At 46.7% G+C, this 24,003-nt stretch overlaps 1 long non-coding RNA gene and 1 other non-coding gene across 2 annotated transcripts; one reads left to right on the top strand and one right to left on the bottom strand.

The window, feature by feature from the left end:
- On the bottom strand, window positions 1-21,115 carry LOC119931341. The gene is made up of 3 exons (XR_005452127.1): window positions 21,066-21,115; window positions 10,745-10,871; window positions 1-76 (listed from the first exon to the last, which is right to left on the bottom strand). It is a non-coding gene; the product is annotated as an uncharacterized LOC119931341 (long non-coding RNA).
- LOC119931901 lies at window positions 5,753-5,890 on the top strand. The gene has a single exon (XR_005452203.1). It is a non-coding gene; the product is annotated as a small nucleolar RNA SNORA7 (small nucleolar RNA).
- Window positions 21,116-24,003: the final 2,888 nt, after the last annotated feature.

Here is a 24,003-nt window from a genome sequence, read left to right as displayed (position 1 = left end):
GGGTTGACTTGGTGTAAAGCTCACTTCTCCCAAGTGTCTTTAGAGCGGTCCCTTCCGCACGAGTGAATTGCAGGGCCTGGGGAAATCCAAAATGGAGAGATCTAGGGATTATTGCTTTTCCACAAAAACATTTAGTCCAGGTTTCCTCACTCCTCAAGAACTTCCAGTGGTTGCCCCCCAACCTCTGCATCAAACAGGAACTCCTTATTATCAGCTTTAAAGCACTCAATCACCTTGCCCCCTTCTACCTCACCTCCCTGATTTCCCACTACTACCCACCCACACACTTCACTCCTTTAATGCCAACCTACTTACTGTACCTCAGTCTCGTCTATCTCGCTGCCAATCACTCACCCGTGTCCTGCCTTTGGCCTGGAACGCCCTCCCTCTTCATGTCCGACAGACACTCTCCCTACCTTCAAAGCCTTATTGAAGGCACATCTCTTCCAAAAGGCCTTCCCTGACTAAGCTTTCATTTCCTCCTCTCCCATCCACTTCTGCATCGCCCTTGCAATTGGATTTGCTCCCTTTCTTCACCGCTCCCTCAGCCCCACAGCACTTAACATACATATCGGTAATTTATTTATTTACATTAATGTCCGTCCTTTCCCTCTAGCCTGAAAGCTCATTGTGGATGGGTACTGTGTCTACTGACTGTCATATTGTACTCTCCCAAGTACACAGTATGCGCTCAATAAATACGATTGAATGAATGAATGAACAGTTCAGCACCTTCATTGAGAAAATTACCTCCTTGTATGGAGCTTGAAGAAGTGGGATTCCTGTGTAAACTCACAGATGTATCAATCTCAGAACTAGAATTTGAAGCTAGAGGATGTGAGGGCAGTGCATGTAAAAGCAGAGAGGGAAAGGCCTGGAAGGATGAGGTGAAGGCCCACGATTGATCTCTGTTTTTCCCAGTAAACATCAGTGAAGTGAACCAGAGAGGACTCTACTCTGACCCTTTAATAGTAAAGGTACTAATAATGGAATTTGTTAAGCACTTAGTATGTCCCAGGCACTGTACTATGTGCTGGGGTGGGTACAAGCAAATCGGGTTGGACACAGTGTCTGTCCCATGTGGGGCTCACAATCTCAGTCCCCATTTTCCAGATGAGGGGACTGAGGCCCAGAGAAATGAAGTGACTTGCCCAAGGTCACACGGCAGACAAGTGGCAGAGCTGGGATTAGAATCCGTGACCTTTTGACTCCCAAGCTCACCCTCTATCCACTACTCCATGCTGCTTCTTTAGAGCTGGGCAGGGGGCTACCCTGCTTTTGGGAACTCTGATGCAGGTGTCCATCCCCCTGTACTTAATTTATTTATTTACTCATATATTTATATTAATGTCTATGTCCCCCTCTAGACTTTGAGCTTGTTGTGGGTGGGAAATGTGTCTGTTGTAATATTCTACACTCCCAAATGCTAAGTACAGTGCTTTACACACAAGCGCTCAGTAAGTACGATTGAACGAATGAATGAAACCTCTAACTCCCCTATCCACTTTTCCTTCTTTTCCCTCCCCTTCCATCCTCTTCTCCTACCCCTTTCCTCTCCCTCCCCACCCTCCTACAATTTCTCCATCTGGGATCTGCCAGTGGCTGGCTTTGAGCTCCTCAAATTCTGGATGTGTCGGTAACAGGTGTGTCTGCTGAGTCCACAAGGCTTGGCCATTTCCTGGACAGAGAGAAATCTCCCCTTTTTTCCCTCCTGAAGGTAGAGCTTAAGAGTAGTTCTGTTGCCATCTTGATTTCTGGAGTAGGAATTGTAGTAATGCAGCATGGAGGTCTCGAAGACCACGAAAGCTTTTATTCCATAGATTTTTTCATCACATTTGGGTGTTTTTTCCTTTTTCAAACCCTGGGTTTTGCTAGCTTCCCTAAGCAGTTATGTGTTGGCATATGAATGAATTTCATCAGATGCATATGTATATGTTTGTGCCTGTGTGTGTACAAATCACTTAATGCTGTGCACAAAATTGAATCTTCATTTCCCCCGGACCAATTTAGAGGAGGATAAATCCTAATTATTCTCTAACAACCACAAATTTGGAAACACCTGTCCCACTCTAGCCTGAAGGATTAGCACTGATAAACAGCCTTGAGTCGAAGCAGAGGATGGCAGGGCAGTCCTATGGTATTAGGCAAATGTGAAAATTAAATTATTCAGTTACAGGAAGGGAGGGTTGGGAGAAACAGTATGCCATTTCAAAGAATCCTTAACTGTGGTTCCTCACTCCACTCTCTCTATTGTGGGAGGTCAAGCTGGAGGCCCTGAGATCAGTTGTGGTAATAATAGTAATGATAACAATAATAATAATAATAATAATGATAATTATAGCATTTGTTAAGTGCTTACTATGTGCCAGGTGCTGTACTAAGTGTTGGTTGGACACAGTCCTCTGTCCCACATGGGGCTTACAGTCTCAATCTCCATTTTACAGATGATGTCAGTGAGGTACAGAGAAGTGAAGTGATTTGCCCAAGGTCACACAGCAGACAATTTGGCAGAGTCAGAATTAGAATCTGGGTCCTCTGACTCCCAGGACTCTTTCCGCTGCTTCTCAAGTTGGGAGAATTTAGGAGAGGCCTGGCATGGGATGATAGGATGGTCAGACCTAATCTGGAAGCTCTGTAGGGGTGGGAAGGATTCAGGGCCCACTCGTGGATGAACTTGGGGATTTTGGTCTTCTTTAAGTCTTTGGGGCTCAGGCAGGCTCCCAACACCACATCTGACTCCCTGAACAGTTCCGTTGGCATGACAAGGGCTTCCCTTTCCCCCTCCTCCTCAATTTTGAATTGGGAGCATTCTGGGGGGTCCCAGGATGGATCTCTGTACCAATCCCAGTGTTTAGTTCAGTGTGCTGCACACAATAGGTGGTTAACAAGTGCAGGGGATACGGATGACAAAATGATCTGGTGGTGAGGCCCAATTATTAAATATTCAGTGGTCTCCTGTCATTGGAGTTTTGCTCAGCTCAGCATAGCTTTGCTGTGGGGAGGATGTGCAGTGGATGACACTAGGATGCCCAAAGAGCTACTGGACTTGTATTTGCAGTCTTTATTCACCCCACCTCAACCACAAAGCCCTTATGTACATGTACAGCAGTTTCTCAGGTCCTCTGGTGCTCAGGCCCATGCTCTTAGTATCTGTCTCCCCGTGTAGACTGTAAGCTCCTTTTGCGAAGGAGATGTTTCTACTGACTGTTATATTGTACTCTCTCAAGTAGTTAGTACAGTGCTCTGCAAACAGTAAGCTCTCAGTAAATACTGTTGATTGACTGCAAGTAGACTTAGAAAAGGAAGATGGAGGAAATGAAGGACTTGGAAAAGCCAAGCAAAAATGACCTCAGGCCTCCTGGCTTCTCACTTGTAACCGGGGAGAACTTGGGGGAAGCCAGACTGAAGGATGCACTGTGTGAAGCAGTCTACTCTTTCTGAGTAGAAAGAAACCTCTAGGGGATCTTGAGACAAAAAGATGAAAGTGAAACTGATGCCAGGCTCTGCAGATCATGAACTTGACAGGCCACAAATGGACAGTCTTTGGGTTTGCCCAATGTGGTCTATACTGGCCTTTTCAGCCACCAGTGCCCCTCCAGTGGTGTCATCGCTGAGTATTAATAATGATTGTGTGTGTGTGTGTGTGTGTGTGTGTGTGTGTGTGTGTGTGTGTGCGTGAATGTGCTGTGTCTTTAGGGTGGCTGAAAACAAGATCAAAAAGGAATTTATAACTGGCTGCCAGCAAGGTAGAAATTAACCATTCCTTCCAGTGAGTCATACTGGTCCCTCCCCTCAGGTCTCCTGTGGCTGTGTGGAGATCCGGTGTGTGGGTCTCCTTCCTGTATTTATCTCAGAAGGACCCTAAGGAAGATGGGGAAAAGTGCACTTTCAGAAACCAATTGAAAACCCTAATTAGTCTCTGGGAGGTATTGACCTTTTAAGGCTGGGTGCTGAGGTACAGAACCATTTTGACCTCATTTCCTCTGCACCCAAGGCTGGGGGAACAGGGCAGTCAGCTGTCATGTAGGGGCCAAACTCGACACTAAGAGACAAGATGGGATCAGGCACAACAAAATCTTGGAGCCCAGTCGGCACCCAATGGTTGGATGCCATGACGCCTGCAGCCCGGATTCTGTTTTTCCTTTCTCTAGACCCAGACAGAGGCTGATGCATGAGCTGAAACAGTGTGGGGGGTGGGCTGAAGGCACAGGGACTGTCTCTTTCTTGAGAGAAAGCTCTAAGGATGAAGTAGAGCACCTTCCGAAGGTAGGGTCTTCCAGGGAAACTGGAGACCTCTCCAGGAGGAAGGACAGCACAGAGTGGTTCTCTTGGCCTCTTTGTTTCCTAATCCTCCCAGAGTTTTGTCCCAAGGGCAAGAACAGCTCCAGGTGCTGCATCTACTAACCTGGACTTGTTCAGCCACGCTTGCCCCTAATGCAAAAATGAACCACACATTCTCACCCCTTCACATCATGTACCCTTAAGTAAATTCCCCATCAGTGGTGCTATCTCTGAGTAGGAAAGATGATCGTGTGTGTGTGTGTGTCTGTGTCTGTGTAGTGTGGCTGACAAAAAGAACAAAAATGGATTTATAATTAATGCCAAGAAGGTACAAATTTGCTGCTCCTTTCCAGTGAGGAAGACTCCTCTCCACAATTGGGTTGTTTCACGTATTTACATAATAATAAGAAGAAGGAGAAGAAGAATAGTATTTCTTAATTGCTTATTATGTGCCAGGCACTGTACTAAGCATTTGGGTGGGTATGAGCAAATTGGATTGGACACAGTCCTGATCTCACATGGTGCTCACAGTCTCAATTCCTAATTTACAGATGAGGTAACTGAGGCCCAGAGAAGTAAAGTTACTCAAGGTTACATAGCAGACAAGTGGCGGAGCCAGAATTGGAACCAATGGCCTTCTGAATCCCAGGCCCATGCTCTATCCATTATACCATACTGCTGCTTCTCTACATATATGATCTATTTTGTACATGTACATACACATGTATGTATCTACCTTGTCCCATTAATCAATTGTATTTATTGAGGGCTAAGAGCTTGGGAGAGTACAATATAGCAGAGTAGGTAGACATGTTCCCTGCCCACGAGGCATTTGCAATCTAGTGAGGGAGACAGACAATAATATAAATGAATAAATTGTTGATTTGTACATAAGAGCTGTGGGGCTGAGGTGGGATGAATAAAGGATGTAAATCCAAGTACAGGGGCTATGCAGGAGGGAGTGAGAGAAGAGGAAATGAGCACCTAGCCGAGGAAAGCTTCTTGGAGGAGATGTGATTTCTGAAAGTGGGGAGAGTGAATGTCCATCAGATATTAACAGAGAGGGAGTTCCAGGCCAGAGAACAGGCTGTGGGCAAGGGGATGATGGTGAGATAAATGAGATTGAGGTACAGTGAGAAAGGTTGTCATTAGAGGAGTGAAGTGTGCAGGCTGGATTGTAGTAGGAAATCAGAGAGGAGGCAAGCTGATTGAATGCTTTAAAGCCGATGGTAAAGAGTTTCTGTTTGGTGCCGAGGAGGATGGGCAATCACTGAACTACATGACTGGCTTCTGCTTCTTAAGAAATTTACAGCCTAATGTGGGGAACGCTAGTGGATACAAAATATGAAATGAATGCAGAACGTACTGATTGGTGAACCAGGGCTGGGGAGACGATAGGGGATAGTGGCCAAGGGTAGCAGATAAACTTGAGAAGGTGGAAGCATCTTCTGAGTACGACTATGAAAGAGGAGCCCTCTCAGGATCGCACCTGGAGAGTTTCCGGTAGTCTACCTGTCTCGACTATGGAAGGGAGAGTCAAGCAGAGGCCTACACATTCCATTCCTGTCTTGGGCAGTGGCTAGTGAGTGGAAGCCAATCTGCTACAAGTCAAAACTCACCTGTGCTGGGCAGCAGCAGTATGGGAGAGAGTCGAGGGGGGAGACTCAAGTTTAGTGCATGGAAGGAGGCAATGATAAACTATGTCCTTATTTTCTTACCAAAAAAACCTCTAGGGATACACTACCAGAACTATTGCAGATGGAGGTGGGGCATTCTGGGGGAGATGTGTCCATGGCGTCACTGTGGGTCAGAGATGGCTCGGTAGCATAAGACAAGACAAAAGAAGGAGGAAAGAGATGTGGAGTGAGTAGCACATTCCCGGAAGGGAAGATGGGCTGATGAGCTGATGGACAGCTGGAAGGCGGGCATGCTGAGAGTAGGGGATGCTGAGAAGGTGAGCCGGGGCAGAACAGTAGGTGCAAGTTCGGGAGTAACTAGGGAAGAGGCCCAGCAGATCTGGGGAATCAGCTGGTTGGTGGAGGGGGCTTGAACCAAGTGATAATAATAATAATAATGGTACTTGTTGTTAAGTTCTTACTATGTTCCAAGCACTTTTCTGAGAACCGAGGGTAGATACAAAGTAATTAGGTTGGAAACAGTCCCTGTTCCACATGGGACTCACACTCTTAATCCCCATTTTACAGATGAGGTAACTGAGGCCCAGAGAAGTGAAGCGACTTGCCCAAGGTCAGACTGCCAACATGTGGAGGAGCCAGAATTAGAACCCAGGTCCTTATGACTCCCAAGCCCACACTGCTTCTCAAGAACTCGAGTCTTCAAGAACTTAAGGTGGAGGCAGAAATTGATTTGGAGGAATGGTGATAATAACTGTGGTATTTGTTACGTGTTTACTATATTCCAAGCACTTTACTAAGCTCTGGATCAGTTACAAGATAACCAGGTCTCACATGGGGCTTACAGTGTAATTAGGAGAGAGAGCAGGTTTGAATCCTCATTTGCAGAAGAGGGAACTGAGGCACAGAGAAGTTGTGATTTGCCTAAGGTCACACAGCAGGCAAGTGTCAGAGCTGGGATTAGAGCCCAGGTCCTGTGACCCCCAGGCCTGTACTCTTTCCACTAAGTCCTACTGCTTCCCTAGGTATTGTAGGTATTTGAGGAGGGGAGAGCTGGGAGAGAGGATGAGTCTGGAAGAATGACTCATTGTGTCCAGATTATCTTGCATCTATCCCAGTGTTTAGTACAGTGCCTGGCACATAGTGCGAGTTTAGCAAATACCAATCAATTAATCAGTCACTTGTACTGAATGTAAGGAGGGCAGGAGAGAGAGTCAGGAGGCAGGGATTCAATCAAAGAGGCTGGGGAAGAGGTCAATTGGGTTTCTGACTGCCCAGATCATATATTCTTGTACTTGCAATAGCTTTATCATACATAGAGTCTCCATGATGAAAGAGCTATACTTCTCCGACCCCATGTCTTCCACTCCATCTCATCACAGTCCAATCAAAAGTTTCTAGCACCTTGATTTCTCCCCTTCCAGCATCGCAATTTGTTAACATGAAATGAATTATGGAGTTTGCCGCATGAGAGTATTTAGAAGGCAGAAGGAAAGGAGGGGGAATGATTTTTTTCCTCCTGCTTCTTCATGCACCATGTCATCTCTTTGCAAATATTTGCAAGTAAAAAAAGTGCTGTAGTGAGTTCTAGATAGGATCTCCAATTAGATTAAGACCCACAGTTATGGAATAATAAATTATCTCACCACAGTTGTACAGACTCACAACCTTTTTAAGATTGATTTTAGCCTTAGGCCCTGGGAAAAATGACTTGAACAAAACTTAAACACATTATTTCTGATTATGCAGCCCAAACCATTCCTAAGCTCCTTTCCAGATACACGAGTGACTGTAAAAAGCATTCCTTTCCCATCAAGATTGGCGACAGCAGTCTCAAACTAGAGCTACAAGATGAGTTGACAATTGCATTTTTCATATGGAAGGGAGAGTGCTCTTCTTACTTTTTCTAAAAAAGCATTCAGTCCACATCTCCCCACTCCTCAAGAACCTCCAGTGGTTGCCCATTCACCTCTTCATCAAATAGAAACTCCTTTCCATCAGCGTAAAAGCACTCAATCAGTTTGTCCCTCCTATTTTACCTCCCTGATTTCCTACTATAATCCAGTCTGCCCACTTCACTCATCCAAAGCCAACTCACTGTACCTTGATCTCAACTATCTCACCACTGACTCCTTGCCCATGTCCTCCCTTTGACCTGGAACTCCCTACCCCTCCATATGAGACAGACCACCACTCTCCCCACCTTCAAAACCTTGGTAAAATCATATCACCAAGAGGTCTTCCCCAATTAAGCCCTCTTTTCCCCTACTCCCTCTCCTTTCTGCTATTGGAGCTGTACGCCTTTAGCACTTGATGTATTTTTCCATAATTTATTTCTTTATACTAATCAATCAATCAATCAATCATATTTATTGAGTGCTTACTGTGTGCAGAGCACTGTACTAAGCGCTTGGGAAGTACAAATTGGCAACATATGTATTAATATCTGTCTCCCTTGCTACACTGTAAGGGAACCTGTCTACTAACTCTGTTGTACTCTCCCAAGCACTTAGTACAGTGCTCTGCACTCAGTAAGCACCCAACAAATACCATTAATTGAGGGATTATTACATTTTTCTTGTGGGGGGCATTTCTGAGTGGTTGGAATTTAAGAATGAAGTATTTTAATGCATTTTACATTTTTGCAACTCCTTTCCTGCAAATACTGGTGCCATATGACCATTTTGAGCTTTTGGGGACTAAGAGTAACTGCGCTTAGTACAGTATCTGGCACAGAATAGGGATTTAACAAGTACCATGAAAACAACAGCAATGCCGTTGCTATCAGGAACAATAAGAAGGCCCTCTCCCAAAGACTTGAGACCCCAAAGTCCAAGGCCAAACTCCCAAGGCAAAGCAGGGCAGTGTCAACCTCTGGAAATGGAGAAAAGATGGACAGGGAGAGTGGAATCCCACCTCTCTCTCTCTCCATGGCCCAAGACTTAAGAAGATCTGGGAAAGCCCTTTTATTGGCAATGACCAGTAGGAGACCAGAACAGGACCGTCCCTGAGAGTCTTTCTAGGGAGCCAACCTGATTACCTTGTACCTACCCCAGTGCTTTGAATAGTGCTTGGCAGAAAGACTGTGAGCCTGTTGTTGGGTAGGGACTGTCTCTATATGTTGTCGATTTGTACTTCCCAAGCACTTAGTACAGTGCTGTGCACACAGTAAGCGCTCAATAAATACGATTGAATGAATAGACAGTGCTTAACAAATACCATAATAATAATTATTATTCCTATTTGGGAGATTCAGGCCCCATCTCTGTATTCTCTTTCTGTAATCCCTACTGCGTGGAGATGCGTGTTGTTTCCCAGAAGACTGGTGATACTGGATGAATAAACTTTGTTTTACGAAGGGCGATGATGATGCTATTCATCTGGCATATTGCGAGCCGAAGCCTTTGAGGTTTGATCATCGGTAATTGTTGCTCCGTGGCTAAGGACTAGAGAAGCAGTTCTAGAGAAGCATCATGGCTTAGTGGATAGAACACAAGTCTGGGAGTCAGAAGAACCTGGGTTCTAATCTCGGCTCCGCCACTTTCATTCACAGATTCAAGGAGGGAGGGTGTTTCAGGCCAGGAGGACGTGGGCTAGGGTTTGTCGGTTAGAGAGGCAAGATCGAGGCATAGTGAGAAGGTTAGCATTAGAGGAGCTAAGTATGTGGGCCGAGTTGTAGAAGGAGAGTAGTGAGGTGAGGTAGGAGGGGACAAGGTGATGGGGTTCTTTAAAGTCAATAGTGAGGAGTTTTTGTTCGATGTGGAGGTGGATGGGCAACCACTGGAGTTTTTTGAGGAGCAAGATGACATGTCCTGAACATATTTATAGAAAAATAACTGACTCCCAAGACCGTGCTCTTTCCACTAAGCCACACTAAGTGTATCCACCCTGTAGAAAGTGCTTAACATAGAAAGTGGCACATAGAAAGTGCTTAACAAATATTATTATTATTATCATCATTAAGGACCAGTTACCAGGAAAGCTGGGATGACTGGTGACTGGGAGCAGTGAATGTGGCTTACGCCAAAGTCTGACTTCAATTGTCTGGATGAGTGACTGAATCAAGACCGGATTTTAGAGATTGGCAGTCAAGATGGTGTTCTTTCCAGGAATGGTGGTGTCCTGTCTGATTTTTCTTGCAAGGAAGTGGGCCCCAGAGGAATACACACACTCACTTCTGAAGATTTCTCAAGGCCCCCTGTAAGCAGGGAGAGGTGTTTCCATTTAGGAAGTGGAATGGCCAATTAGCCCCCGGGGGGGGCGGGGGGGGGGGGTGGTCAGAGGAGCAGAATCTGGGTTCTTTGTCCTCTGCTCTTCTGCCAGGTTTCTCAGACACCCCCTAAAGCCTGACTTTCTGAGGGAGCCTCCCAAATCAAACTTTTGGTGGCAGACTGTTCTCAGGAGTTATCTAGCTCTGCTCTGGCTGGGGGCCTCCCAGGGCATGTAGGGGAGCACCTGGTTGGCCCTGCTGCTCTGGAGAGGCTGGGTTGGTGGAGGAAGGGTTTGTGGCATCTGCAGGGCATAGCTGAGGTTGCCCTCCCTCCCCGTCTCTACCAGTCAGTCCTTAGGCAGTCCAGGCCCAACCCATGCACAATGGCCACCCTGGTGTGGCCGACTCTACATTCATCTGGAGAAACCTGAGGCATTATAGTGCCAGTCAGCTCTAGGGTCCATGGTGCCAACTCCCTGGAAGGCCAAGGAACTGCTGTTCTAGGGTGGAAACTACCAGACCAGAAGCTAGTGGGCTAGCCCTCCCACTATGAGGCCTGCATCTGTCCCCTGCTGTCTTTCTGAGAAAAGAGAAGCTCGAAGTTATGACAGGCTATTACCAGGCAAGATGAGAGGCTCATTCCAAAGTGGGACTTGTGCCCGCTGTTCTTCAGAGGACTTCGGTCTGTGGCTATGGTAGCCATCTGAGAGGGCCGGCAGATCCCTGGTGCTCTCAGTCAACAGCATCTGGATAATAATAATAATTATTATTAATAATAATAATATATAATACATTATTATCATTATTATGGTATCTGTTAGGTGCTTTCAGTGTGCCAGGCACTGTACAAAGCATTGGGGTGGATACAAGCAGCGTGGCTCATGGAAAGAGCAGGGGCTTGGGAGTCAGAGGTCATGGGTTCTAATCTGGGGTCTGTCACTTGTCAGAAATGTGATTTTGGGCAAGTCACTTAACTTCTCTGTGCCTCCGTTACATCATCTGTAAAATGGGGTTTAATATTATGGGCCCCATATGGGGCAACCTGATCACCTTGTATCCTCCCCAGCGCTTAGAACAGCACTTGCACAGAAGTAAGCACTTAACAAATGCCATTTTTACTCTCCCAAGCACTTAGTACAATCTCCACACACAGTAAGCACTTAATAAATACCATTGATTGAGAGCATTTGTGGCCACTGATGACTCTTTCAGAAGATGAACGACTGATCTACGGGACCTAGCTAACTCTTCCTCCCTCTGTCTCTCGACACAGTGTGACTTATCTCTCGGACAGATTGAATCCAGAAGAGGTAGCAAGATTTATGCTTCCAGCCAAGGGGATCCTTCTGCTGGGAGCTCAGTGTTTATGAATTCAGTTCATTCAACAATGCCATCTCCAGCAAACTCCCACAGCCCAGCAGATATGCAGTGGGCTGGAATTGGTGCTCTCCTTGCTGGTGTTTTCACTCTCCGTGCTTCTCTCCCAATCCCTGTCTCCTTCTTTCCCTCCCTCTTTCTCTCCCTTTCTTTCTCTCTCATTCTCTTTCCCTTTCTGCCTATCATTTGGTCTGTCTCTGCAACTGTGTTGCAGGAACCGTTCATTCATTCAATCGTATTTATTGAGCACTTACTGTGTGCAGAGCACTGTACTAAGCGCTTGGGAAGTACAAGTTGGCAACATATAGAGACAGTCTCTACCCAACAGCGGGCTCACAGTCTAGAACCAGTCATCTCCATCTCCCTCTCTCTCTCTCTCTAGCTTTCTCCTTCCATCTAATTTTCTCTCTCTCACTCTCTTCATTCTCTCCATTCTTGGGCCTCAGTGGATGAGATCTTTGCTGCATATTTTATATTGACCTTCCTGTAATCAGGCACATTATTTAAGAATTTTTTTAAACAAAAGAGGGATTTTATTGAACTCTACCTCTTTAAATTTTGCAGTTGACACTTTTTCAAGGCCTCAGAGAAGCAGCGGGGGGAAGAATGCATTCAGGATAGTTTTGGCTCATTGATAATTTATTATCCAATAATCTCTTGGCTTCCTTTCTATTCCCAGTTTTCTCATTACTCGTACACAGCTTAATGCCCCGTCGCTAGCAGCAGGGTTGCTATGTTATTGCAGCTTTGCTTCTGCTCTGTGGAGTTGGTTTTTAGGATGAAGTGAGGGAAAGGGGTGGAAATGGGGGGTATTAACATACTTTCCGTAGGATTCAGAGGTAAAACCCAAATTGCTGGTAGTTTGGGGGCTGAGTTGCCCCAGTGTGTCTCCTGGAACTTCGTATAAAAACAGCAAAGGCACGGATTATTACGGTAGAAAAACCAGACAATGTAACTGTGGAATACTTCAGCAATGATTCCCCTTAAGAGACCCCCAGAGCAGGATGAGAATCGAGGTGACTCAGCTTCTTCAGAAGGGGCCGAGCAGGTGGCTTGCCTTTTGGGTGAATCTGGGGAGATGGTTATGAGAGGCAGAGCTGTTTTGTCCACAGGACATTTGTCAGTGGCCCTTGTCCTTATATCCCTTCACTCATATCTCTAGCACTCTCTCCATTCCCCAACCTGAGTCGTCCTTCTTCAATGTTGCTGGTTCCTTCCAAAATAGCTCCTGCCTCTCTAGGGCAGGAAAGGCCATATGGAGGTGCGTGTGGCAGTGGTGGGGAATAGTCTTATTCTAAAAGAAACCCAAGAAGGGGTGCAGTTTGGTCTAAGGTCATCTCTCCCCACACCCTGCCCCACCCATTGGCCCCTAGCACTACCCAATTCAAGGGTATGAGGCAGTTCTTTTTGGCTGCCCGTCATCTCCAGTAGACCACCACTCTCCCCACCTTCCAAGGTTTATTAAAGTCACAGCTCCTCCAAGAGATCTTCCCCGACTAAGACCTCGTTTCCCCATCTCCCCCTCCCCTCTGCGTCACCTATGCTCTTGAACCTGTAACCTTTGAACACTTGATATTCACTCCATCCCCAGCCCCACAGCAAGTATTTACAAATCTGTAATTTATTTTAATACCTGTCTTCCCCTCTAGACCATAAGTTCTTCTGGGCAGGGAATGTTTCTACCAACTCTGTTGTATTGTACTCTCCCAAGGGCTCAGTATAGGGTAAGCATTCGATAAATACCATGGATTGAATTGGTCTCTGAGGGTATATTGTATGTCCTCCTTGACAGAAGGGGCGAGGGAGTATCCAGATGGAAAGTATCGATTCCTTTCCAGGCTCACGTATGCAATAGAACCTGCAGGCTGGATTTCTCTCCTGAAACTGGTCTCCCTAAGGCTCCGTCTCCATTCAATGGCTCAGTCTCTGTTAGTGTAAGATAAGTGCCGGAATTAAATCTGCAATTAATCAGAGAGGCGAAAACTCATGCTTTGGAATGGAGCAATATACTTGTCTGTCACCAGAACCTTCTTCTTCCATCTTTCACTTAGGGCTGTATGTGAAAATTTCTTTCCTTTACCCTCTAAATTAATAAGTGAATATGAGAGACAGCTACCCACACCAAAGTAATTCTCTTGTAGATAAATTCATAGGGTAAGGCATTTATGGATCAGAGGGTTATTAATGGAGAGAGAACATGGGTCAGCTAGCTGATGACTGCTATAATTTGCAATTATTTAGTGAATTTCAGATAGCACATTAAATTCTCAGTCAAGGTTTGGGGTGGATGGTTTGCTGGATTTGATTTGATTGAAGTAATATAGACAGTGACCGAAATTAAAAAAAAAAAGACTGGCATATTAAATGGAAATAACTTTGGATAGAAACCAAGTGTAAAGTATTTACTTTCATTTTTCTATCCCATATGCCTCAATTATTTTTTCATTTGGTCCTGAAGCTCCACTGAAACAAGTGATTGTACCTCCGTGGCCTCAGAGGAATTCAGATGAATGCAGTGATTATTATTAAAGGTGTGTTTTAAGTATTTTTTTGTGTAGAAATCCTTTTATGACCCATCTGTCCAAGACCAATCAATTATGCCCAATGTGTGAAGGGGAAGTAGTACTATCAGTAATGCTATTTATTGAACACCCACTGCAGGCAAAGTCTGGTAGAAAGACTCCTGGGGAAGCAGTGTTGTCTAGTGGGAACAGCACAGGCCTGGGAGTCATTGGATCTGGGTTCTAATCCCAACTCCACCACTTGTCTGCTTTGTGACCTTGGGCAAACTCACTTAACAACTCTGTGCCTTAGTGGACTCATTTCATAGGGATTAAGACCGTGAGCGCCATGTGGGATATGGACTGTGTCCATTCTGGTTAGCTTGTATCTGCCCCAGTATTTAAACAAATGCCATCATTATTATTATCATCTGAGGAACCTGAATCTGAGACAAGTTCAGCGACTTGCTCAAGGTCACACAGCGGGCAAGTAATAATAACAATAGTAATAATAATGATGGTATTGATTAAGCAGTTACTATGTGCCAAACACTGTTTAAGCACTGGGGTGGGTATAAGGTAATCAGGTTGTCCCACGTGGGACTCACAGTCTTAATCCCCATTCTACAGATGAGGTAAATGAGGAACAGAAAAGTGAGGTGACTTACCCAAGGTCACACAGCAGACAAGTGGAGGAGCCAGGATTAGAACCCATGTCCTCTGACTCCCAAGCCTGTGCTCTTGTCATTAGGAGTTGGTATTAGAATCCAGGTCTCCTGACACTCGGCCAGCTGCTTTTTCAGTTTTGGTTTTCATAGATGCCCCCTTTAACTTTGCCAGTGGATATAAAATAAACACCACTGTTCCGGAAGTTCATATAAAAGTAGCGAAGGTACAAGGTGGTGGATTAGTATGATAAAATACCTGACAATGAAACTGTGGAATAGTCCAGCAGTGATCCCCCTTAAGAGGGCTCTCTAAGCAGGATGAGAATTGGGGTGACCAAGTTTCTCTGGGAGAGGTCGAGTATGTGGCTTGCCTTTTGGGTGAATATGGGAGACTGTAGTGAGGAGAAGAGCTGTTTTGTCCACTGGACATTTGTCCATGGCCCTTGGCCTCTTCTGACCTGGTGAAATTCCACAGACAGCCCTCTACTATTTGTGAAAGCTCAGCTTCCCCTTGTCATGCCAAGCAGGAATTCGAAAACTGAGGTAAAGAGAGGTCGGGGGGAGTAGAGGACCCAGTATAGGCCCAGTAGAACCGAGCAGAACTTGTTCTTCAGGAAATTGGTAATCGCTGGGGCCTAGAAGAGGAGGAAACAGCAGGGTCTGCTCTCTGCTCTGCCCCTGCTTTACACAAATGGGTTAATTCTTCAACACCTGTTTGCTCAAACTGTAAAATGAAAGCAAGGTATTGATCTGCTCCGTGGTGAATGTACAGGGCTTGATTAATTTAAGTGAGTAAAGCATTTTGAGACTTTGGACGAAAGATGCTGAAGGAGGATGAATTTTTATCAGCGACAGCCTGAGTGAGCACAATATTTACTCTCAGCTTTAGCCAAAGGGCACACGCGAATAATAATAATTGTGTTATTTGTTAAGTGTTTACTGTGTTCCAGTACGAAGTTCTGGGGTGGATACAAGCAAATTACAGAAGCAGCGTGGCTCAGTGGAAAGAGCTTGGGCTTGGGAGTCAGAGGTCATGGGTTCTAATCCCGGCTCTACCACTTGTCAGCTGTGTGACTTTGGGCAAGTCACTTCACTCCTCTGTGCCTCAGTGACCTCAACTGTAAAATGGGGATTAAGACTGTGAGCCCCATGTGGGACAACCTGATCACCTTGTATCCCCCCAGCGCTTAGAACAGTGCTTTGCACATAGTAAGCACTTAACAAATGCCATCATTATTATTAAATTACACACCTGTGCTAAAATTCCATCTCAGTCTACCAACGGCATTTCTTGAGTGTTTACTCTCCTCCCTGTTTCTTTCCCTACCGTATCACCCACTGTGCACTTGAATCCAAATGCTCTAAGCACTAAGTACTAGTAATAATAATAATAATGGCATTTATTAAGCATTTACTATGTGCAAAGCACTGTTCTAAGTGCTGGAAAGGATACAAGGTGAATCAGGTTGTCCCACATGGGGGACACAGTCTTAATCCCCATTTTACAGATGAGGGAATTGAGGCACAGAGAAGTGAAGTGATTTGCCCAAAGTCACACAGCTGACAATTGGTGGAAGCGGGATTTGAACCCATGACCTCTGACTCCAAAGCCCGTGCTCTTTCCACTGAGCCATGCTGCTTCTCATAGGAATGATGATATTTGTCAAGTGCTTACTCAGTGTCAAGTACTGTTCTAAGCGCTGAGGTAGATACAAGCTAATCAGGTTGGACACAGTCCCTGTCCCATATGGTGCTCACAGTTTATCTCACCACTGACCTCTCACTTGCATCCTGTCTCTGGCCTGGAGCACCGTCCCTTCTCATACCAGATGGATAATTGCTCTCCCCCACTTCAAAGCCTTATTAAAGGCACATCTCCCCCAAGAAGCCCTCCTCTCCTCTTCTCCCACTTCCTTCTGCATTGCCCTGACTTGCTCCCTTCATTTGTCCTTCCTCCCATTACCTCAATGCATATATATCTGTATTTTATTCATTTATTCATTTATATTAATGTCTGTCTCTCCCAGAGCACTGTATTCCCAGAGTTCCTCAAGCGGTTTACAGTCCAGCGGGGGAGACGGACATTAAAATAAATTACAGGTGGGGGGGGCAATCACATATAAGAATACGGACATCAGTCTTGTAGGGGTATGACCTTGGGCAAGTCACTTTATTTCTCTGGGCCTCGTTTACCTAATCTGTAAAATGGGGATTAAGACTGTTCATTCATTCAGTCAGTTGCATTTATTGAGCACTTACTGTGTGGAGAACACTGTGCTAAGCACGTGGGAGAGTATAATACAACAACTAACAGATATATTCCCTCCCCATAACGAGCTTGCAGTCTAGAGGAGGAGATAGACATTAATATAAATAAGTAACATTACAGATATGACCGTAAGTGCTGTGGGGCTGGGACGGGGGATGAATAAAGGGAGCAAGTCAAGGTGCCACAGAAGGGAGTGGGAGAAGAGGAAAGGAAGGCTTAGTCAGGAAAGGCCTCTTGGAGGAGATGAGCCTTCAGTAAGGCTTTGAACAGGGGTGGGAGAGTAATTGTCTGTCAGATATGAGGAGGGTGAGAGTTTCAGGCCAGAGGCAGGATGTGGGCGAGAAGTTGGTGGCGAGAGAGAAGTGATTGACTGATTAATTGATCCATCTTTGTGCGGATGACTTTTCAATCAATCAGCGGTATTTACTGAGAATTTACTATATTCAGACCACCATACTAAGTACTCGAGAGAGTACAATGCAACAATATGATACAACCAAAAAAAAAATACAAATAATGCAACAATACAACAATTAGCAGGCATGTTCCCTGCTCATAATGAGCTTAGAGTTTAGAGGGGGAGACCTACATTAATACGAATGAATAAGCTCATGGGGCCAGATGCTTGACCCTCCATAAACCTCTGTCTCTGATCCCAGAGGGAAGTCCATTTTGCAGTTATCAGGACATGTAACAAAGCACAAAGTTCAAGGCAAAGCAAAATCTACCGCGTTATATGCCCAGCCTTGCTGAAGAGGACACTCTCTAATTTACATTGCCCATCAAATCCCAGCATGCTCGACACCCTGGCGAAACTGCTGCCATCCCCTTCTGCTGGCTCCTTGGGAGCTGAAATAAAAACAGTGTGACTGCGTTGTCCAGCCCGGCATTTGGGCAAAAAGCATTTTTCTCATAGGCTTCTCCCCGCCCGCCCCTCGTCCCCTGTTGCCGAAAGATTACATCTGATGTGATAAACCAGCAATGTTCCCAGCTGGTACCACTGCCAGTAATTTACCCTTCCTGAAAAGCCTCTTGCTATTGCAGTGTGTTTTCTGGAACCATTAAGGCAAAATTATTTCTTTCAGAGAAGGGAAAATAATGAGAATTTTGTTGTCTTTACTGTCTAATCATTCAAAGCCCTCTGAGAAAAATGAGGTCGAGAACTGGGAGCAAGAGGAGGCAAACACCCTTTATGGAGCCTGACTGGAAAAGAACCAAGGAAGAAGGTTAGTTCTCCTCAGATAGGTAGTGCTCAATACATACTATTGATTGATTGGGATCCATCCAGAAGGAGGGGAAAAATTCGAGTCGACTGGGACCCTCAGGAAAACCAAGTTGGATGGGAGAAAGATCAGAGAGAGAGAGCCCTCTTAATGATGCTGTTCCCATTCTCTCAGGGTAGAACAGGATGATTGCTGAAATTCCCAGCAGAAGGTGAAGGGAGTCAGGAAATAGTTCCTGACAGGGCTGTGACTGAGGATGATTCTGTTCGTTCCTTTGAGGCTGATGGTTATGTCTCAGTTTCCTCTAGATCATAAGCTCCTTGTGGGCAGGGAACATGTCTACCAACTCTCTTATATTGTACTCTCCCAAGTGCTTAGTACAATGTTATGTGTATGGTACATGCTCAACAAATACGATTGACTGATTAACTGGGGGCATTCTTCTGCACACAGAACATTCCAGGCTCATTCCCTGTGACTGGGAATGCATGTTGCTAGTGGAGCAGGCTAATTTTGCCTCGGAGTTATTGTAGGTAGCCCATCCTCACAGAGGGAGGTGTTGGGGTGGCTGGAGTGGTGGCCCAGTGGAGGTGTTACGGGGGGGGGGGGGGGGAGGGGGCTGGTATAGTGGCCCAGCTGAGGTGTTAGGGAGGCTGGTGTTGGTGGCTGGAGATGTTGGGGTGGCTGGAATGGTGGTCTAGTGGAGGTGTCATTGTGGCTGGTATGGTAGCCCAGCTGAGGTGTCAGGGTGTCTGGTGTTTGTGGACCTAGAGGAGGCATCGGGGCAGCCTGTATAGTAGCCTGGCGGTGGTGTTGGGTTGGATGGAATGGTGGTACAGGGGAGGTGTCAGCGTGACTGGTATAGTGGCCTGCTTGAGGTTTCAGAGCAGCTGGTGTGCGTGGCCCAGCAGAGGTGTCGGGGTGACTGGAATGGTGGCCCATTGGAGGTGTTAGGGAAGCTAGAATGGTGGCTCCCTTGAGGTGTCAAAGTAGCTGGTGTTCGTGGCCCGGCAGAGGTGATAATAATAATAATAATAACGATGGCATTTGTTAAGTGCTTACTATGTGCAGAGCACTGTTCTAAGCACTGGGGGGGATACAAGGTGATCAAGTTGTCCCACGTGGGGTTCACAGTCTTAATCCCCATTTTACAGATGAGGTAACTGAGACTCAGAGAAGTTAAGTGACTTGCCCAAGGTCACACAGCAGACATGTGGTGGAGCAGGGATTCGAACCCATGACCTCTGACTCCAAAGCCCGGGCTCTTTCCACTGAGCCGTGCTGCTTAGGTGATGGGGTGGCTGGTGCTTTTTTAAAAATAGCATTTATTAAGTGCTTACTGTGTGCAAAGCACTGTTCTAAGTGCTGGGGAGGTTACAAGGTGATCAGGTTGTCCCATGGGCGGGGGGGCTCACAGTCTTAATCCCCATTTTACAGATGAGGTAACTGAGGCCCAGAGAAGTGACTTGCCCAAAGTCACACAGCTGACAATTGGTGGAGCCGGGATTTGAACCCATGACCTCTGACTCCAAAGTCCTTGCTCTTTCCACTGAGCCTCACTGCTTCTCTTTTCTTCTGGTGTTGGTGGCCAGTGTCAGGGCAACTGGAATGGTGGCCCTGATGAGGTGTCAGGGTGGCTGGTGTTCATGGCCCAACTGAGGTGTCGGGGTACCTGAAATGGTGGCCCAGAGGAGGGGTTGGGGTGGCTGGTATGGTGGCCTGGTGGGGATGGCAGGGCAGCTGGTACTGATGGCCCAGCGGAGGTGTTGAGGCATCTGGTATGGTGGCTCAGGAGAGGTGTCAGGGAGGTTGGAACAGTGGCCTAGCAGGGAGGTTGGGGCTGGTTTGGTGGGCAAGCTGAGGTGTCAGGCCAGCTGGTGTTAGTGGCTTAACTGAGGAGTCAGGACAACTGGTGTTGGCAGACCAGAGGAGGTAACAGGGTGGTTGGAATGGTGGCACAGCGGAGGTGTTGGGTCGGTTGGTATGTTGGCCTGGCTGAGGTGTCAGGGCAGGTGATGTTCGTGGCCCGGTGGAGATGTCGGGGCAGCTGGAATGGGGTCCCAGTGGAGGTGTTGGGGTGACTGATGGGTTGGTCCAGTTGAGGAGTTAGGGCAGCTGGGGTCGGTGGCTGGGGTGGCTGGTATGGCGGCCAGTCTGAGGTGTCAGAGTGGCTGCTGGTGGTAGGCCAGCGGAAGTTTTGGGTGCGGGTGGCGCCGTTGGCTCAGCAGAGGTATCAGGATATGTGGCAGTGGTGACTGTGCCGGTGGCCAGGAGGAAGCTTCGGGAAGGGTAGAGAAGCAGTGTGGCTCAGTGGAAAGAGCCCGGGCTTTGGAGTCAGAGTTCATGGGTTCAAATCCCGACTCCGCCACTTGTCAGCTGGGTGACTTTGGGCAAGTCACTTCACTTCTCTGTGCCTCAGTTCCCTCATCTGTAAAATGGGGGTGAAGACTGTGAGCCCCCTGTGGGACAACCTGATCACCTTGTAACCACCCCAGTGCTTAGAACAGTGCTTTGCACATAGTAAGCACTTAATAAATGCCATTATAAAAAAAGGGTAGCAATGTGACTGTGCCGGTGGCCCAGAAGAGGTGTTGGGGAGAGTGGCACAATGACTTTGCTGGCTGCCCGGAGGATTGGTCAGATAGGGTGGCACAGTGACAGTGTCGGTGGGCTGGTGTTGGTGTCAGTCTGGGCAGGGCATTCTCTTCCTGACAGCCCACTGTGAGGATCGGTGGGCAGTGCTGTCACCAGATCCAGGGGAAAGCTCTCCTTCCTACCCTGCTGTGGTCCAGTGAGATGCATCAGAGAAGGGTCGGCCATATCTGTGTGGGGCAGCGTGGCTCTGGGTGCCGGTGACATGGGAGCCATCGTTGCCATGGGCCACTGCTCCCACTGCCCTTACCTGACAGTGGGCAGGACCCTCTCCTCACTGGAACCAGATCTGGTATCACCTGTGGCGGGGAGCTTGAGGCCTAGCAGAGGAAACAGAAGCAGATGCCCACCCCTTGGTCAGCTCAGCACTGAACCAACTGAATGCCCCGATCTACCCCGAACCCTACAACTGGACCGGCTGCTCATAAGAGAGGGGGTTGTGAGTGTGTATGTGTGGGCATATATTTGTACCTTCAAAGCCCCCCCGTTGAACTTGAGCTGAGCAGTGAGTGAGGGCGCAGGGCTGGTTGGAAATGTGTGGCAGAGCCCCGCAGCCAACTCTTGGACTCCTCAGGGATGGGGACATTTCCTGCTTCACCAGGTGGTAAGGGACCCACCGGAGTGCCACTTTCTGTCAGAAAAATATTACCAGGCAGGTGTGAGGCAGCTACCTAGAGAAACAAATTCCAATATCCTCTAGAGCCTTACCTGCCAGATGGGTACCGTTGGAACAGGAAGATTCCTTCAGTACAAATCTAAATGGATAACTTACCATGTTGACCTCTCTCCCAGATTTCTGGCAGAGAAATGAGCAGTAGCTCTTAGAGTTGCTCGTTTTATAGGGTTGGAGGGTTTGTGAGGTTGTCAGGGTTCCATGAGGTAACAGGATGGAATTGAGGTCATGGGGGCAGACGAGGGTCAGGGACCTGGGCTTACGGGTTCAAGTGACAATGGGAGAGGAACCCAACACACGATGGCTGACCTCCACTACTACGAGTAGCAGAGGAGCAGTGTAGCCTAGGGATGGAATGTGGGATTGGGAATCAGAAGGTCATGGGTTCCAATCCTGACTCCGTCACTTGTCTGCTGCATGACCTTGGGAAAGTAACTTCACTTGTCTGCGCCTCAGTTCCCTCATCTGTAAAATGGGGATTAGGACTGTGAGCCCTATGTAGGACAAAGGACTATGTCCATTCTGATTATCTTGTATCTACCCCAGCACTTAGAACAGTGCTTGGGACAGAGTAAGTGCTTCACAAATGCCATAATTATTACTATTATTATTACTACTAATCACTCAATCAGTCATATTTAAGGAGCGCTTACTGCATGTAAAACACCTTACTAAGAGTTTGGGATAGCACAACATAAGAGTTGGTAGTTACATTCCTGACGAATGAAGGATCATGATAAACATTGGTTTTGCAGGAGAGGCCAGTCACTGGGGCAATCTTTAGATATCCTATTAGTTTTGTTGCAAATGTGATCTCAGATCTCACGCCTCAGGTCTTTTAACCCACAGTGAGTGCTCAATAAATATGACTGAATGAGTGAACCTGAATGCTATATAAATATTAAGCATATTTTTGTGGCATTTGTTAAGTGCTTACTATGTGCCAGGCACTATTCTGAGTACTGGGGTAGATACGAGATAATCAGTCAGTTATATTTATTGAGCACTTACTGTGTGCAGAGGACTGTACTAGGCCCTTGGGAGAGTACAATGCAACAATAAACAAACACATTCCCTGCCCACAATCAGCTTACAGTCTAGAGTGGGAGATAGACATTAATATGAATAAAAGAAGAAATGAAAGATCTGTACACAAGTGCTGTGGTCCTGGGAGGGAGAATAAGTAAAGGGAGCAAGTCAGGGAGATCCAGAAGGGAGTGGGTGAAGAGGAAAGGATGTCATAGTCAGGGAAGGCCTCTCGGAGGAGGTGTGCTTTCAAAAAAGCTTTGAAGAAGGGGGGCAGAGAAATTGTCTGTCGGATATGAAGAGGGAGGTCATTCCAGGCCAGAGGCAGGACGTGGGCGAGAGGTCAGCAGTGAGATAGACAAGATTGAGGTATATTGAGAAGGGTAGCATTAGAGGAGCAAAGTGTGAGGTCTGGATTGTAGTAGCAGGGTAGCGAGGTGAGATAGGAGGGGGCAAGGAGATTGTCTGCAAGGTGAAGATTTTCTGTTTGATTCAGAGGTGGATGGGCAGCCCCTGGAGGTTCTTGAGGAGTGAGGAAACATGACCCAAACTTTTCTGTAGAAAAATAATCTTGGCAGCAGAGTGAAGTATGGACTGGAGTGGGGAGAGAGAGGAGACTGGGAGGTCAGTAAGTAGGCTGATACAGTAATCAAGGCGGTATAGGATAAGTGATTGGATTATCATGGTAGCAGGGAATATACGTGAGGTGAGCCAGTAAGCTAACCTAACAGCTGAGGGGGTGTCTGGCCCTCTTCTTCCTCTACATCTCAGCTCATGTGGAGCTGCACAGGTGGGAATGATCTGGAAGTCTTTTTCTCTTCACCTACTGGACAGACTCCATAGTCCAGAACTCCACGGAAGTGAAAGCTGACGCTTCACGTTGGACTCCCATCTGTTTGAACCCAGAAAGAGGTCACTGAGGCTTTCCAGGCTTTCTGATGGCCATGACTAATCCTTCTGCCAGTCTCCTTGAGGGACTTACCCAGGGTTAGTGGGGGATTTTCTCCCAAATTGCCCAGTATCCCAATGGAGAGAGCAAAACACCACTCTCCACACTGGCACCCAGGGGCCTAACTGGATAAACTCGGGAAACGATCGCTCTCACTCTTGCTTAGTCTCTCAGAGCACGAACTGGCCTGATAATAACAGACAGATCCTCAAATCACAATTGAAAGTGTTGTGAGAGAGCGGCCTCACTCTACTAACTTTCAATAATTGGTGAAGCGTTGGCAATAGAGTTTGTGCACTGCAGCGGAAGAGATCTATTAAGAGTACTTTCCAAATCTCTGCTGCTGGGGAGAACAGTTAATTGAAACTACAGTGCTGATTTTAATTGTGTCTTTTCGTAAGCTTTTGCTCGATTTCCTGTGTGAAACTGGCTTCACCACATTGCCGGTTCTGCTGTTGAATGCCATGACTGGTACAGGAGCTGCGAATATTTCTAAATCATTCTGAATATGCATCATTTTTCTCCCCAGTATCGTTTGGT

This window comes from Tachyglossus aculeatus, chromosome 8 (genome assembly GCF_015852505.1).
Source record: "Tachyglossus aculeatus isolate mTacAcu1 chromosome 8, mTacAcu1.pri, whole genome shotgun sequence".
Classification (NCBI taxonomy): Eukaryota; Metazoa; Chordata; class Mammalia; order Monotremata; family Tachyglossidae; genus Tachyglossus; species Tachyglossus aculeatus.
This window is presented reverse-complemented; position numbering and strand designations above follow the sequence as displayed.